This window comes from Tachyglossus aculeatus, unplaced genomic scaffold (assembly GCF_015852505.1).
Source record: "Tachyglossus aculeatus isolate mTacAcu1 unplaced genomic scaffold, mTacAcu1.pri scaffold_138_arrow_ctg1, whole genome shotgun sequence".
Taxonomy (NCBI): domain Eukaryota; kingdom Metazoa; phylum Chordata; class Mammalia; order Monotremata; family Tachyglossidae; genus Tachyglossus; species Tachyglossus aculeatus.
The window spans coordinates 815,769-828,906 of NW_024044865.1; the positions used below are offsets into that span (position 1 = coordinate 815,769).

General features: G+C 43.1%; 1 pseudogene; it reads right to left on the bottom strand.

Annotated features, from left to right (window-relative positions):
* Positions 1-11,656: 11,656 nt before the first annotated feature.
* On the bottom strand, positions 11,657-12,392 carry LOC119923056 (annotated as a pseudogene).
* Between the last annotated feature and the right edge of the window lie 746 nt (positions 12,393-13,138).

Sequence of the window (13,138 nt, forward strand, 5' to 3'; positions counted from 1 at the left end):
AAATGATTGATCCGCAAGCTTCCTTGGAGGATTTGGACAAATAGCAGGGTCGTTGCTCCTTCATGAAACCTACCAAACAGCAGGGATGTAGATATAATTCATTAATTGTGTTTTTGTCAATCACTTGCTAGCTAGAGTTTAATTTACTTAGCTTACTAGCAAGTATAGCTAGGACGTCACTGACTTACTATATGCCAAGCACTGTTCTAAGTGCTGAAGTATATGCAAGTTAATCAGGATACCTTCGTTGTTATCCATTTTGCTCCAAGAAGTGATGCTGATGGAAGAGCTCAAGGAAACAGATGTGGCTTTGAAGTCGTTGCAAATCTTCACTTTGGTCTGAAGTCTAATGTCATATTGCCTTCATCTAATCAAATTTCCCAAAAGATATTCTGGCCTTCTGTATTCATCATCATTATCATCATCATTAAACAATGGTAACTATTGAGCACTTAATGTGTGCAGAGACCTGTAGTAAGCACTTCGAAGAGAAAAATACAACAGAGTAGGCAAAATGTCTCCTACCCACGATGAGCTTGCAGTCTATATGGGGAGACAGACATTACTGTAAATACATAATTTATAATACATAATTTAAAAGGTAGTTCATAATTGCTCTACTGCTATTTTCTTGATTCTTGATTCACTTTTTTAAGAATTTACCAGGTTCCTTCTCACCCAAGGAAGAAGTGGTAAGTCTATGTCCTCTTGATGCCAACAGAAAAAGGGATGAATGAAGTCAAGCAGAATCCTCTTTTGTCAGTAAAACCCCTCAAGTAAAATCTTTTGGATAAAACTTATATCCATTGGAATGCTCCAGATGAGTTTAGACCACAATTAAGGAGGATACGTTCAGACCTATCTTCCCCATACAGGCCCTTGTGACCTCTGGAAGACTAGTTTTAAAAATAAGGCTGTGGTTGAAGTTCATCCAAATGAATGCAAGTAGAATAAATACTGATAATATTTAAAGACACCAAATATTCAACAGGTAGCCAAGAAAGAGGGAGGTAAATGAGTTTTACTTAAATAAACTTCATGGAGCTGGAAACAATTAATTATCTTCCGAAGGCACAGAAACACTCTCAGGTTTAAGCATCTTCCCAGATGCAGATTCTCTTGTAAGGAATATAAAGGCTGAGAGTAGCCGAGCAAGAGTCTCGATAAATAAGCAGTATGACATAGTAGGTAAAGCATGGGCCCAAGAGTCAGAAGGTCATGGGTTCTAATCCTGGCTCTGCCACTTGTCTGTTGTGTGACCTTGGGAAAGTCCTTTAACTTCTCTGTGTCTCAGTTGCCTCATCTGTGATTGAGACTGTGAGCCGCATTTGGGACAAGGGACTGTGTCCAACACGATGTTATTGAGCCCACCCCAGCACTTAGTACAGTGCTTGGCACATAGTAAGTGCTTCATAAATATCACAATTATTATTATTATAAGATGGCCTGAGCTGGAGTAGAGCCTTACACAAGTGGTCAGGAGGTTTTGCTAGATGTGGTGAGGAACAGAGTTCATTGGGAGTGGAGAAATGTACAGACAAATGACCTGGGAAGCAAAGTGAAGTACAGACTATAAAGGGTAGAGCCTGGACAGACAGAGGGAGATTAGTGGGGAGCAACAGTCTAGCCAGGAACTGTCAAATGTCAGGACCAGGGTGGTGGCCAGTTTTGATGAAAGGAAGATGCATATTTGGGAAATGTAGGAGCAGGAAAAATGTCAGAAGTTATTAACAGAGTGAATGTGAGAGGTGAAAGAGAAAGGGGTCAGGACATTGCCAAAATTGCAGCCTTCCAAGATAGGGAGGATGGTAGTGTTGTCAACTGTTATGAAAAAGTTGAATGGGTGAGTGGATTGGGGAATGAAGATGAGATCAATTTGAGATATGTTGAGTACAAGGTAGCAGCTGATCTTCCATGTGAGTATATCTTAGAAGCACTGATTTCCTACTACAACCCTGCCCGGTCACTTTGCTCCTCTAATACTAACCTTCTCACTGTATCTCCATCTCACCTTTCTATCCATTAACCTCTTGCCCACATCCTCCCTCTGCCATGGCCTAAAACTCTGACAGACCACCAGTCTCTCCACCTTCAAAGCCTTGTTAAAATTGTATCTCTTTCAAGAGGTTTTCCCCAGCTAGGCTCTCAGTTCCCCTGTACCCTCTACTTTCTGTTTTCCTCTTGCACTTAGGTTTGCACCCTTTAAGCACAAGATATTCACTCCACCCTCAGCCCACAAAACTTATGTACATATTCATAATTTATTTTGTACTCTTCCAAGCGCTTAGTGTTCTGCCACAATAAGCATTCAAAATAAATCATTGATTGATTGAGTAATTCTAATACACATTTGGCCTCCACATTTGAAAGGGGATGTGAAGAACTTGAAAAGTTGAGAAGAGCAGCATAAAGACATAGGTTTAAGAACCAAAACGCTCATGAGGAAAGACTAAGGAACTGGGATTATTCAGACTGGAGAAGACTAAGGTGAGTTAATTATTTTCTTCAGATATGTGAATGGCTCTTACATGCATGTTGGTGATTAATTGTTCTTGATATCCACTGAGGAGAGAATTATACAATGGGCCTCAAAGACATCCTAAGAAATTTAAATTGCTTTTGAAAAAAAGTTTCCAGTTAGAGTCAGTAGGCAGCCTAATGGTGTGCTGACTGAGAATTCTTCCCTAATATTTTCCAGAGAGGCACAGATCCCATGGCTTAGTGGAAAATGCACGGGCTTGGGAGTCAGAGTTAGTGGGTTCTAATCCCAGCTCTGCTATTTGCCAGCTTTATGACTTTGGGCAAGTCACTCAACTTCTCTGTGCCTCGGTTACCTCATCTGTAAAATGGGGATTATGACAGTGAGCCCCACGTGGGACAACATAATTACCTTGTATCTACCCCAGCGCTTATAAAACAGTGCTTTGCACCTAGTAAGCACTTAACAAATACCGTCATTATTATTATCATTATTATCCCCAGTGCTTTTTGATCATATACGTAGGCAGGGGGAAATATTATATTTTTATGATATTTGTTAAGTACTTACTATGTGCTTACTATTGTAGTCTCCCAAGTGCTTAGTACAGTGCTTTGCACCAAGAAAGTGCTCAATAAGTACAATTGAATGAATTAATGAATGAATGTGTCAGGCACTGTTATAAACGCTGGGGTAGATACAGGTTAATCAGTTGGACACAGTGCCTATGCCATATGGGGCTGACAGTAAAAGCAGGAGGGAGAACAAATATTGATTCTCCAGTTGTGGAAACTGAGACATCTAGAAGTGACTTGCCCAAGTTGAACCCTCTGAGGTCCTTTCCACTCCTCTGAGTTTAAGAAGAGCAAGAAACATTCTTAAATCCACAGAAAAATGTATCTTTTTCGGATATATTTAGAAACAATTTACATTATTGGCTGGATTCCTGTAGGTCACTTTGTACTTTCCCCATTATAGTGCAGGAGAGGGATCTCAAAGATGTCCAGATCACAGGAACCACCACATACGGAGAAGAACGTTGGATGGAACATCGACTCATGTGCTCCACACTCACACTGACCAAAAACTGGTCTCCAAACCACTAAACTCCAAGAGTAATGTGATGGCATCCAGGAACTCTAGCAGATTCTAGCTAGGAATCCTGCTAGGAACATTGCTGAAATAATAAATCAAACCACAAACACCAACAAACATATTTAATGGAAATAACTCAGTGAAGCTGTTGCAGGCAACTATTTAGACCTTGGACAAGGCCAGGAGAAATCATCAAGAGTGGTTTGATGCAAATGACCCAGAAATGAAAGCGCTATGTGCACCTTGATATGAGACATCAATGGCCCTAGCGGCACCTTGCAGCATCTGAGAACTCGTACAGGAATAAAGCTTTCAAAATCCTGTTCTGTGACTTGCAAACCAAATTCAGGAACAGGAATGACAGGTGGTGAGATGCCTCAATGTAAGAAATTCCTACAAAATGAAAAACATCTGCACTTTGCTCAGGTGTCCTTTGAACGCAGAATAAGCATTAGGAGAGGCTTTCCCAGACCAGGCCCCCTCTTCCTCTGCCTCCCCCTCCCCTCCCCATCTCCCTGACTCGCTCCCTTTCCTCTACACTCCTCTACGACCCACAGCACTTGTGTTTATATGTACATAGTTATAATTATAATTCTATTCATTTTTATTAATGATGTGCATATATTTATAATTCTATTCATTTTTAATGATGCTGCTGATGCCTGTTTGCTAGTTTTGATGTGTGTCTCTCCCTTCTAGACTGTAAGCACCTTATGGGCAGGGATTGTCTCTGTTGCTGTATTGTACTTCCCAAGTGCTTAGGTACAGTGCTCTGCACACAGTAAGGGCTCAATAAATATGATTGAATGAATGATTCTGTTGCTTTTTTTTTTCCTCCATATGAATAAATTGATTTTCACTCTGGGTTCTTCACAACCCTGGTTGCTTGTATCAACCCCAGCCCCTAGTAGGGTGCCTTGCATTATTTGTCAGTGACTTGACAAATACCATTATTATTATTATTGTTATTATGTCAATTTAAAATGTCTTTCCTCCTCCAGACCTTGTTCATAGCATTTTGTACCTCTGCATTTCTCAGTGTGCAGACTAAGGGATTTAGCATGGGGGTGATAACATAAAGAATACAGTCATTGATTTGTCTATGAGGAAGGTGCACACAGGCCTCATATACATGAAAACGCAGGGAACAAAGAATAAGACTTCCACAGTGACGTGGCAGCTGCAGGTCGAGAGGGTTGTGACTCTTTTCCAAACTGAGGGATTTCAGGAAAAGCAGGATAACTGCATAGGAGAGAATTAGCAAGAGAAAGATGATCACACAGATGGCCCCACCATTGCCAACCTCTGATAGGCCAATGAAGTAGGTATCAGTGAGGTCGAGTTCCAACAGAGGGTACATATCACAGATATAGTGGTCGATGACATTGGGGCTGCAGAAAGGCAACCAAAACATAAAGAGACGTTGTGCCTCTCAGTGCAGAAAGCCTCCCACCTAGGCCAATCTCACCATCAGTTCACAAGCCCTCCAATTCATGGTGGTCATATAATACAAAAGTTTACTAATGGCCACGTACTTGACATAGGCCATCACCACCAGGACAAATACATCAGCACATTCGGATAAGTGTTCTACAAACAGCTGTGTCATTACAGCCTTTGAAGGAGATGATTTTCTTCTCGTAGGGTAAATCTATGATCATATCTTGGGGGTTGTGGCAGTAGAATGAAAGCCATCCATCAAGAACAAGTAGGCAAGAAAGAAGTACATGGGGGAGTGTAAATTCTGGCTACCGATTACTGTTACTACGGTGGGCAGGTTCCCCACTATAGTTATATATATAGTAATGTAGATGATGAAAAGAACACAAATAACACTTTCTGCACCTCAGGATTCTGGGAAAGTCCCAGGAGAATGAATTCAGTCACGTTGCTTTCATTTTCCAACTCTTCCTAAGTCCCAGGAGAATGAATTCGGTCACGTTGCTTTTATTTTCCAACTCTTCCTGTGGAGGAAGTCATCTCTGAAGTGAGAGCCTGTTGAAACTGCAAATATAATGAAAATTACAAATGAGGAAGTCTTAGATATAGGTAAGACTTGTAAGACTTCAAAGGTTCCATTTCTATTACCTCATTTCTTCCCTGCAAACTTCGAGTGAATTAGATGGAACTCTATTTAGCTTCTTCATTTTACAAAGGGGAAAATGAAGTTTAGTGAGGTACAATAGCAACTCAGTGGCTGAATTTCAATTGCAGGGCAAATAAAAACCAGATAAAAGCCAGGGCCTAGTGGAATGTCCTTGCTGCATCAGTGAATTCACATTCAGGTAGCCATCTCAGTTAAAACAATAAGCTTTCCTGTCTCTGACGAGAATATGAAAAATTTTCAAAAGGTAATGCATGAAATTTTAACTCTTCAAACAGATTACCTACAATGCTATTCGACTGTCTGACTTTGTGGACAGGAAATTTTGTCTACCAATTCTGCTATATTGTACTCTCTCAAATGCTTAGTACAGTGACAGGACACAGAAAGAGCTCAATAAATATTATTGATTAATTGAACTATAAATATGGCAAATGAAATACTTGTATCAGAGGTAAAAATATTCGTTGTTACATTGCTCTAGTATTGTCATCAAACAATTCCTGAATGCTGATATTATCCAAATGTTTTAGAATAAACAGTCCTTGCCAAACTTAATTTTAAAACTTTTAATATGTTTTTTTCATTCCTTCATTTTGCAAGTGAATAAAATAGTGATAAGTGATTTCCGTGGGTGTAATGCCCTGTTTTGGGTTGTATGTTTTTTATGGAATTTGTTAAGCACTTCCTATTTGTCAGGCTGTGTACTAAGTGCTTGGATAGATACAAGATAATTGGATTGGTCACAGTCCCTGTCCCACACAGGGCTCACCATCTTAAATTACAGATGAGACCAGGTAATAGAGTATCTAAGATTTGAGATACTTCCCAAGGTAATATCTAACATAGAAAAGCAAGTGATGTTGTCATTGGTACTGACACACGATATCCTTTGCTCTGAAAGTGCTACAAAAGGTCATCATTAAGCCTCTTGCAGGTATTTTAATTATCCAGAAGATGGACATCAAACCAACTGGACAATTTAACTAAACGTTTTGGTACCTTATGATATTGCTAAACTAAATTTGGATTGGATTAGGAGAAGTAACATAGCCTAGTAGAAAGACCACAGGCCTGGGACTCAGAAGACATAAATTCTAATACTGCCTCTGACATTTGTTCGCTGTGTTACCTTTGGCAATTGGCTTAACTTCTTGGTGCCTCAGCTCCTCAAGTGTAAAATGGGGGTTAAATACCTGGTCTGCCTCCTGTTTGGACTGTGCACCCTATGTGGGACAGTACCTGTCCAACCAGATTACCTGTGTCTACTCCAGGGCTCAGTACAGCACTTGGCACATAGCAAGCACTGAACAAATACCACAATTATCATTATTTTCCATTATTCTTCTAATTATTATTATTGTGTTTAATGATGGTCAGGTTATCATTCTACATCATGAATAGCAACAATAATCTGAATAGTTTTCAGGTTTCACTGTCAAAGAGTAATATTGTCCATCAGGAGCTATGTTTGTGTTGGAATATATTCAAGGTGGGTTTTGTTTAATCTGAAAGTGGGTGGCTACTTTGGTGATTAAAAAGCTGATTCAGGGCCCACTTGTGCAGGCATGGGCCATTCTTTCTGATTTTCCCTAGTACAGGTCGTCCCTAAGGTTTTCCTACCTCTTTCTTCATCACAGAATGCTGACTCTGCTGCGTCAAGTCTATCCAAATCCCAATAAAAAAAATCCCTTCTCCTGCACGGATAAAGTCATTACTATGTCACCCAGAACACATTGATTTCACTTACTGAATATATTATCCTGAATGTTCTCCCATTTACCAAATTTATCTGCTTTCCCTTCTATTCTTCCATTAGAGGATTCCAATTCCCACTAGAATATACTGAAAGCAGTTTTTTTAATCAACGTGTATAATGTGAAGGAAGACTTAAACACATACAGGAAATGACATTCATTTTTCTGAAAATTCAGAATACATTAAAACCTTCAGGTATGGTTCTTTTAGAAGAGATTACGCCAGAGTGATTTTCCTTAAAGCATCTGAAAAACTCCCTGGTTTCTTCCTTCTCCCACTGCAAAAAACAACAACATAATTCTCATAAAGTGATTCACTTCTCTCCTGAAGTCATTATTATTTCCATAACTTACTTATGGCATTTTTCACCTCCGCATTTCTCACAGTGTAACTCAAGGGGTTTAACATGGGAATAATAAAAACATAGAATACGGCCACTGCTTTAGTCATGGGGAAGGTGGAGGCAGGCCTCATGTAGGTGAAGATACAGGGAACGAAGAACAGCATGACAACCGTGACGTCAGAGTCACCGGTGGAGAGGGCTTTGTGCCTTCCCTCCCACGATCTATAACCTTTTAAGGAGTTCAAGATGCCCACGTAGGAGACGACAAACATGAGGAAACGGACAGTGCAGATCAGGCCGCCGTTCGGAGCCACCGACAGGCCCATGGCATAGGTGTCTATGCAGACAAGTTCCAACAAAGGGTACATGTCACAGGAAAAATGATCAAGGCCATTGGGACCACAGAGAGCAGCAGAATAGGAAGAGAATATGAATTATTTAATGAAAGAAGCCCACTACCCAGGCAATCCCCCCCCCCCCCGGCCCCCAGTAGGGCACATACCTGCCAATTCATGATGATCAAATAGTGCAGGGGTTTGCAGATGGCCATGTAACAATCAAAGGCCATCACAATGAGAAAGATGACCTCTGTCCCTCCAAAGAAGAGTAATAGAAAGAGCTCGACCATACAGCCATCATAGGAGATGACGTTCCTGGCAGACAGGCAGTCTTCCATGATTTGGGGAGTAGTGGAGGAGGAGTAGAAGGCATGTACATGGGGGAGCTGAGGTTCTGGCTGGCTTTGATGGTTATGACTAAAGCAGGTTTCGCAAAAGAGTTACCAGGTAGATAATTAGGAACAAAACAAATTAAATTTTCCGCAACTCCGGATTGTGGATAAGTCCCAAGAGAATGAATTTGATCACGTAGTTCCTTTTATCCATCGATTCAGTGCTGGTGATGAACATACCAGTGAGCACACACAACAGAGAGCTGGTTTACCTGAAAAGATAAAGATAATTGAATTTCTTTAGCACCATTTTTTCCCCGTGGAACCCAAGATATTTTATTTATATTACCTAATATTTCACTCATTATTAAAACATCTTGGTCCCATTTGACAGGAAAATCAAGCCAAGTGACTTGTATTATACCCACCTTCAGCCAAGGGTCATCCATCCATCAATGGTATTTATTGAGTGCTTTCTCTGTGCAGAGTGCTGCTCTAAGTGCTTAGACATCCTGAATCCAGTATTCGTTCTTCTTAGTTCAGAGCTTGCCAATCAGCGTGCTAGTACCATTGGTAGCATTTCACTTGGATTTTCACCCTTTATTCACCCTTCCCTCAGCCCCACAGAAGTTATGTACCTAACTGTAATTTATTTCTTTACAATTAATGTTGGTCTCCCCCTCATGATTGTAAGTTCAATGTGAGCAGGGAACATGTCTACCACATCTGTTGTATTGTATTTTTCTCAGCACTTAGTACAGTGCTAGAGGAGCAGAGTGGCCTAGTGGAAAGAGCACGGACTTGGGAGTCAGAGGTCTTGGGTTCTAATCCCAGCTCTGCTACTTGTCAACTGTGTGACCTTGGGCAAGACACTGGGCAAGACACTTAAGTACTCTGTGCCTCAGTTCCCCTATCTGTAAAATGAGGATGAAGACGGTGAGCCCCATGTGGGACAACCTGATTACCTTGTATCTATCCCAGCGTTTAGAACAGTGCCTGGCACATAGTAAGCACATAACAAATACGATCATCATCATCATCAGTGCTTGGCACACCTTAAGTGCTAAGTAAATATGATTGATTGACTGATGGATTTCACAGCACACTGGGACTCCCAACAGAAGACATTTTGCTTTACTGAGGGATGATCATAACAAAAATAATAACAACAATAATAATGATAAAATAATAGCATTTGTTCATTCATTCATTCATTTAAACGTATTGAGCACTTACTGTGTGCAGAGTACTGTACTAAGCGCTTGGGAAGTACAAATCAGCAACATATAGAGATGGTCCGTACCCAAAAATGGATTCACCGTCTAGAAGGGGGAGACAGACAACAAAACGAAAGAAGTCGACAAGTGCCAATACCATCAGAATAAATAGAATTATAGCTATATAGACATCATTAATAAAATTAATAGAGTAATACATATGTACAAATATACCGAAGTGCTGTGGGGAGGGGAAGTGGGTAGGGCAGAGGGAGAGAGGGGGGCGATGGGGAGGGGTGGAAAGGAGATGAGGAGGAGAGGAAAAATGGGGGACTCAGTCTGGGAAGGTCTCCTGGAGGAGGTGAGCTCTAAGTAGGGCTTTGAAGGGAGACAGAGAGCTAGTTTGGCAGATGTGTGGAGGGAGAGCATTCCACGCTAGAGGTAGAACGTGGACCAGGGGTTAGATGCAGTCTCAGTTCCACATGAGCCTCATAGATGAAGGACGAGGGCATAGGATTTAATCCCCATATTACGGATGATGAAACCGAGGAACAGAGAAGTAAAAGGACTTAATGAAGATCACACAGCAGACACGTGGCAAAACAAGGATTAAAACCCAGGGCCTCTGAATCCCAGGCCTGTGATTTTTCCACCCTGCTGTTCATTATCCTCATTTTAGTATAGAAAATGGAGGCCGAGCCAAACCAGGTTTAGAACCCAGGTTCACTGACCCCTGGCCCTGGCTTCTTACCCCTCATCCACTTCCCACGTTTCCAGAGGGCAGTGGCCCCTCCTTAACTCTCCCTTTCAGCACCCCTTCCTTCACCCCTCAAACCAGACCTGCTCTCTCCCCACCTTTTTTCAGCCACTTGAGTAAATGAACATCAGCAGCCCCAGCTGAACACCACACCACACTGACCCTCAGCACAGAATCTCCCCCAACCCATGTACACAACATGCTCAATCAGCGTCCCTCACTTGCAGGGCTGGGAGTGGACAGAGGACCGAGGACATAAGCAGCTCTAACTGTTGATCTTTTAGACTGTGAGCCCACTGCTGGGTAGGGACTATCTCTATATGTTGCCAATTTGTACTTCTCAAGCGCTTAGTACAGTGCTCTGCACATAGTAAGCGCTCACTAAATACGACTGATGATGATGATGATCATCCATTATGGACGGAGCACCAGACTGGACCCCTTCTCTGGGCAGAACACTGAGCTGGATGCCCACTGTGGGCAGAACGCTGGGCTGTACCCTGAGCAGATGGCACTGCCTGAGGTGGCTAGGGCTGACAGCTACAGTGAGGATCCATATTCCTTCTTCCCCCTGCCCAGCCCCCTCTATAATCCCTGTATGGGAGCCCAAATACAGCTCATTTTATCCAGACTCTGTTTTCAGGGACAAGAACTTGAATCGCACTCAAATTCTGCCTGACATTTTTGGTGACTTGAAAACCGTTGAATATGGCACGTTGCCACAACCACATTCTCTAAATATTGCTGAAAACAGCATGGAGCCTGCTCATACAAAATCCACTCGGTCTTGACTCCAAGGCAATTCTCCCAAAAGGCAGGTAACGTTTCGAGGGTCCCGACACTAGAGTTGATCACCACCTACTCTGGTCCTCCCTACCGGCTGCATGCACCCAGCGAGCTACAGGCCCGCGCTCATTGGAACTGGGCAGACTTTAACAGACAGTCACCTCCGGTCACCTTTCGGGTCTGGATCCCCACGCCTATCCAAAGCGGGCAGAGCGGAGTCCCGCGCCCCTATCCCATACTGCTTTTCACCTCCAGGATGAGGGCCGGGCCTCGGGAATGGGAATTTGGGAACTCGGACGTGGGGAACGATGCAGAGAGAGCCACAGCCGGGAGTTCCCAGCTCACACTTTTAATACAACCTGTGAGCGACTCAACATTACAAGCAGGTGACAAGCTGCCAAAATGCTAGCTGTGTTCAATACAGCCCGTCCCCCACCACCTTGGCAGCTAGTCCCTCCGAAGAGGGATGGTCTCCTCCTGGATGCTGTCTTTGATGACGATGCAGATCTTCAGGATGGCATCCGTGTACACGTCCTTCTCGGTGGCGGAGATGATGACATCTTTGACCAGCTGCAGGGCCTTCCCGAAGGTCAGGGGAACGTGCTCCACGTTCTACATGTTATTGAAACCGATCTTGTTGTCCAGCAAAAGGCCTGAGCATGGTGCTTGCCGAGCCTCAGGCCTTGAAGCTGTCTCTCTGGTATGAGGCAACGGGATCGAAGCTGTACACTGCATCCTTCCTATCCTCACCGAGGCCCCCGTTGATGTTGTACATGTAGTACAGGAAGAAGCGCCTCGAGTACAGTATAGTGGACAGCATAGCTTCAGTGGCCCCGGTGGTCATGGTCTTGTTGTTGGAGGGTTTGTAAATCTTTAATCCTGCTTCAGTGGTTTTGGTGAGCATCAGGAAGTCTCCATGAAAGCCACTGGATCCAATGACCATCTGGTCCATCAGTTTGTAGCACTTGGGGTTGTCCCGGCTGTAAACCAAATAATCTTCACTCAGTCGTGTGTCAGAGGCAACGATAGAACAATCTTTTCCCGCAATTGCCAGGACTGTCACTCCACTGAAGGAGTAGGGTGAGAAGCGCAGCTGGACGGGGCCCGTGTGGCTGCATGGCGCCAGCTCCCTGTCGGGCTCCAGATAAGAGGTGGTGGCGGTGAAGGTAGTGGTGGACAACATCGCAGACCGGCAGCCAATGTGGAAGAAAAAGCCCAGTCCTTGCTGTCTTCCAAGCAAGATGGTAGACCCAGACCCGACCAGAAGCAACGTCACGTCTCCCCGACGACGGCCCCCGTCTGTCTTCTGCTTAATCCGGATGGAACTTCATTCTAGATGTTCAGGTGGAAAATGGTCCGCCACACCGTGTTCTGGCTCCCGAGGCCCGAGGGAAGCCACAAATCACAAATAGTAACTTGTTAAGCACTTACTATGGTCCAGACACTGTTCTAAGCACTGGGGTAGATATAAGGTAATCAGGATGTCCCACGTGGGGCTCACAGTCTTCACCCTCATTTTACAAATGAGGTAACTGAGGCACAGAGAAGTTAAGTGACTTTCCCAAAGTCACACGGCCGACATGTGGCAGAAGTAGGATTAGAACCCACGACTTCTGACTCCCAAGCCCATGCTCTTTCCACTAAGCCACGAATCAGCCTGCTGGATTGTTTGCTTTACAAAACTGTTGTCTCTTTTTAGTGACAGTGTGTACGTACTGTTAGGTTAAGTTTATTCCCTCTTCAAACTGTGAATGTCTCCAATGGCAGACATTAGCACAACTAAACGTTCCTCTTTCAGACAATCTTGTTTCTGTGATTCCACTCCAGAGATATTCCCTTATAGGTAAGGTGTTCTATTGGTGAGAGGAAGGAAATGACCGCAAAGATTCCTGAAAATGTTTATAATCCATAAAACTACAATTCCTGTTT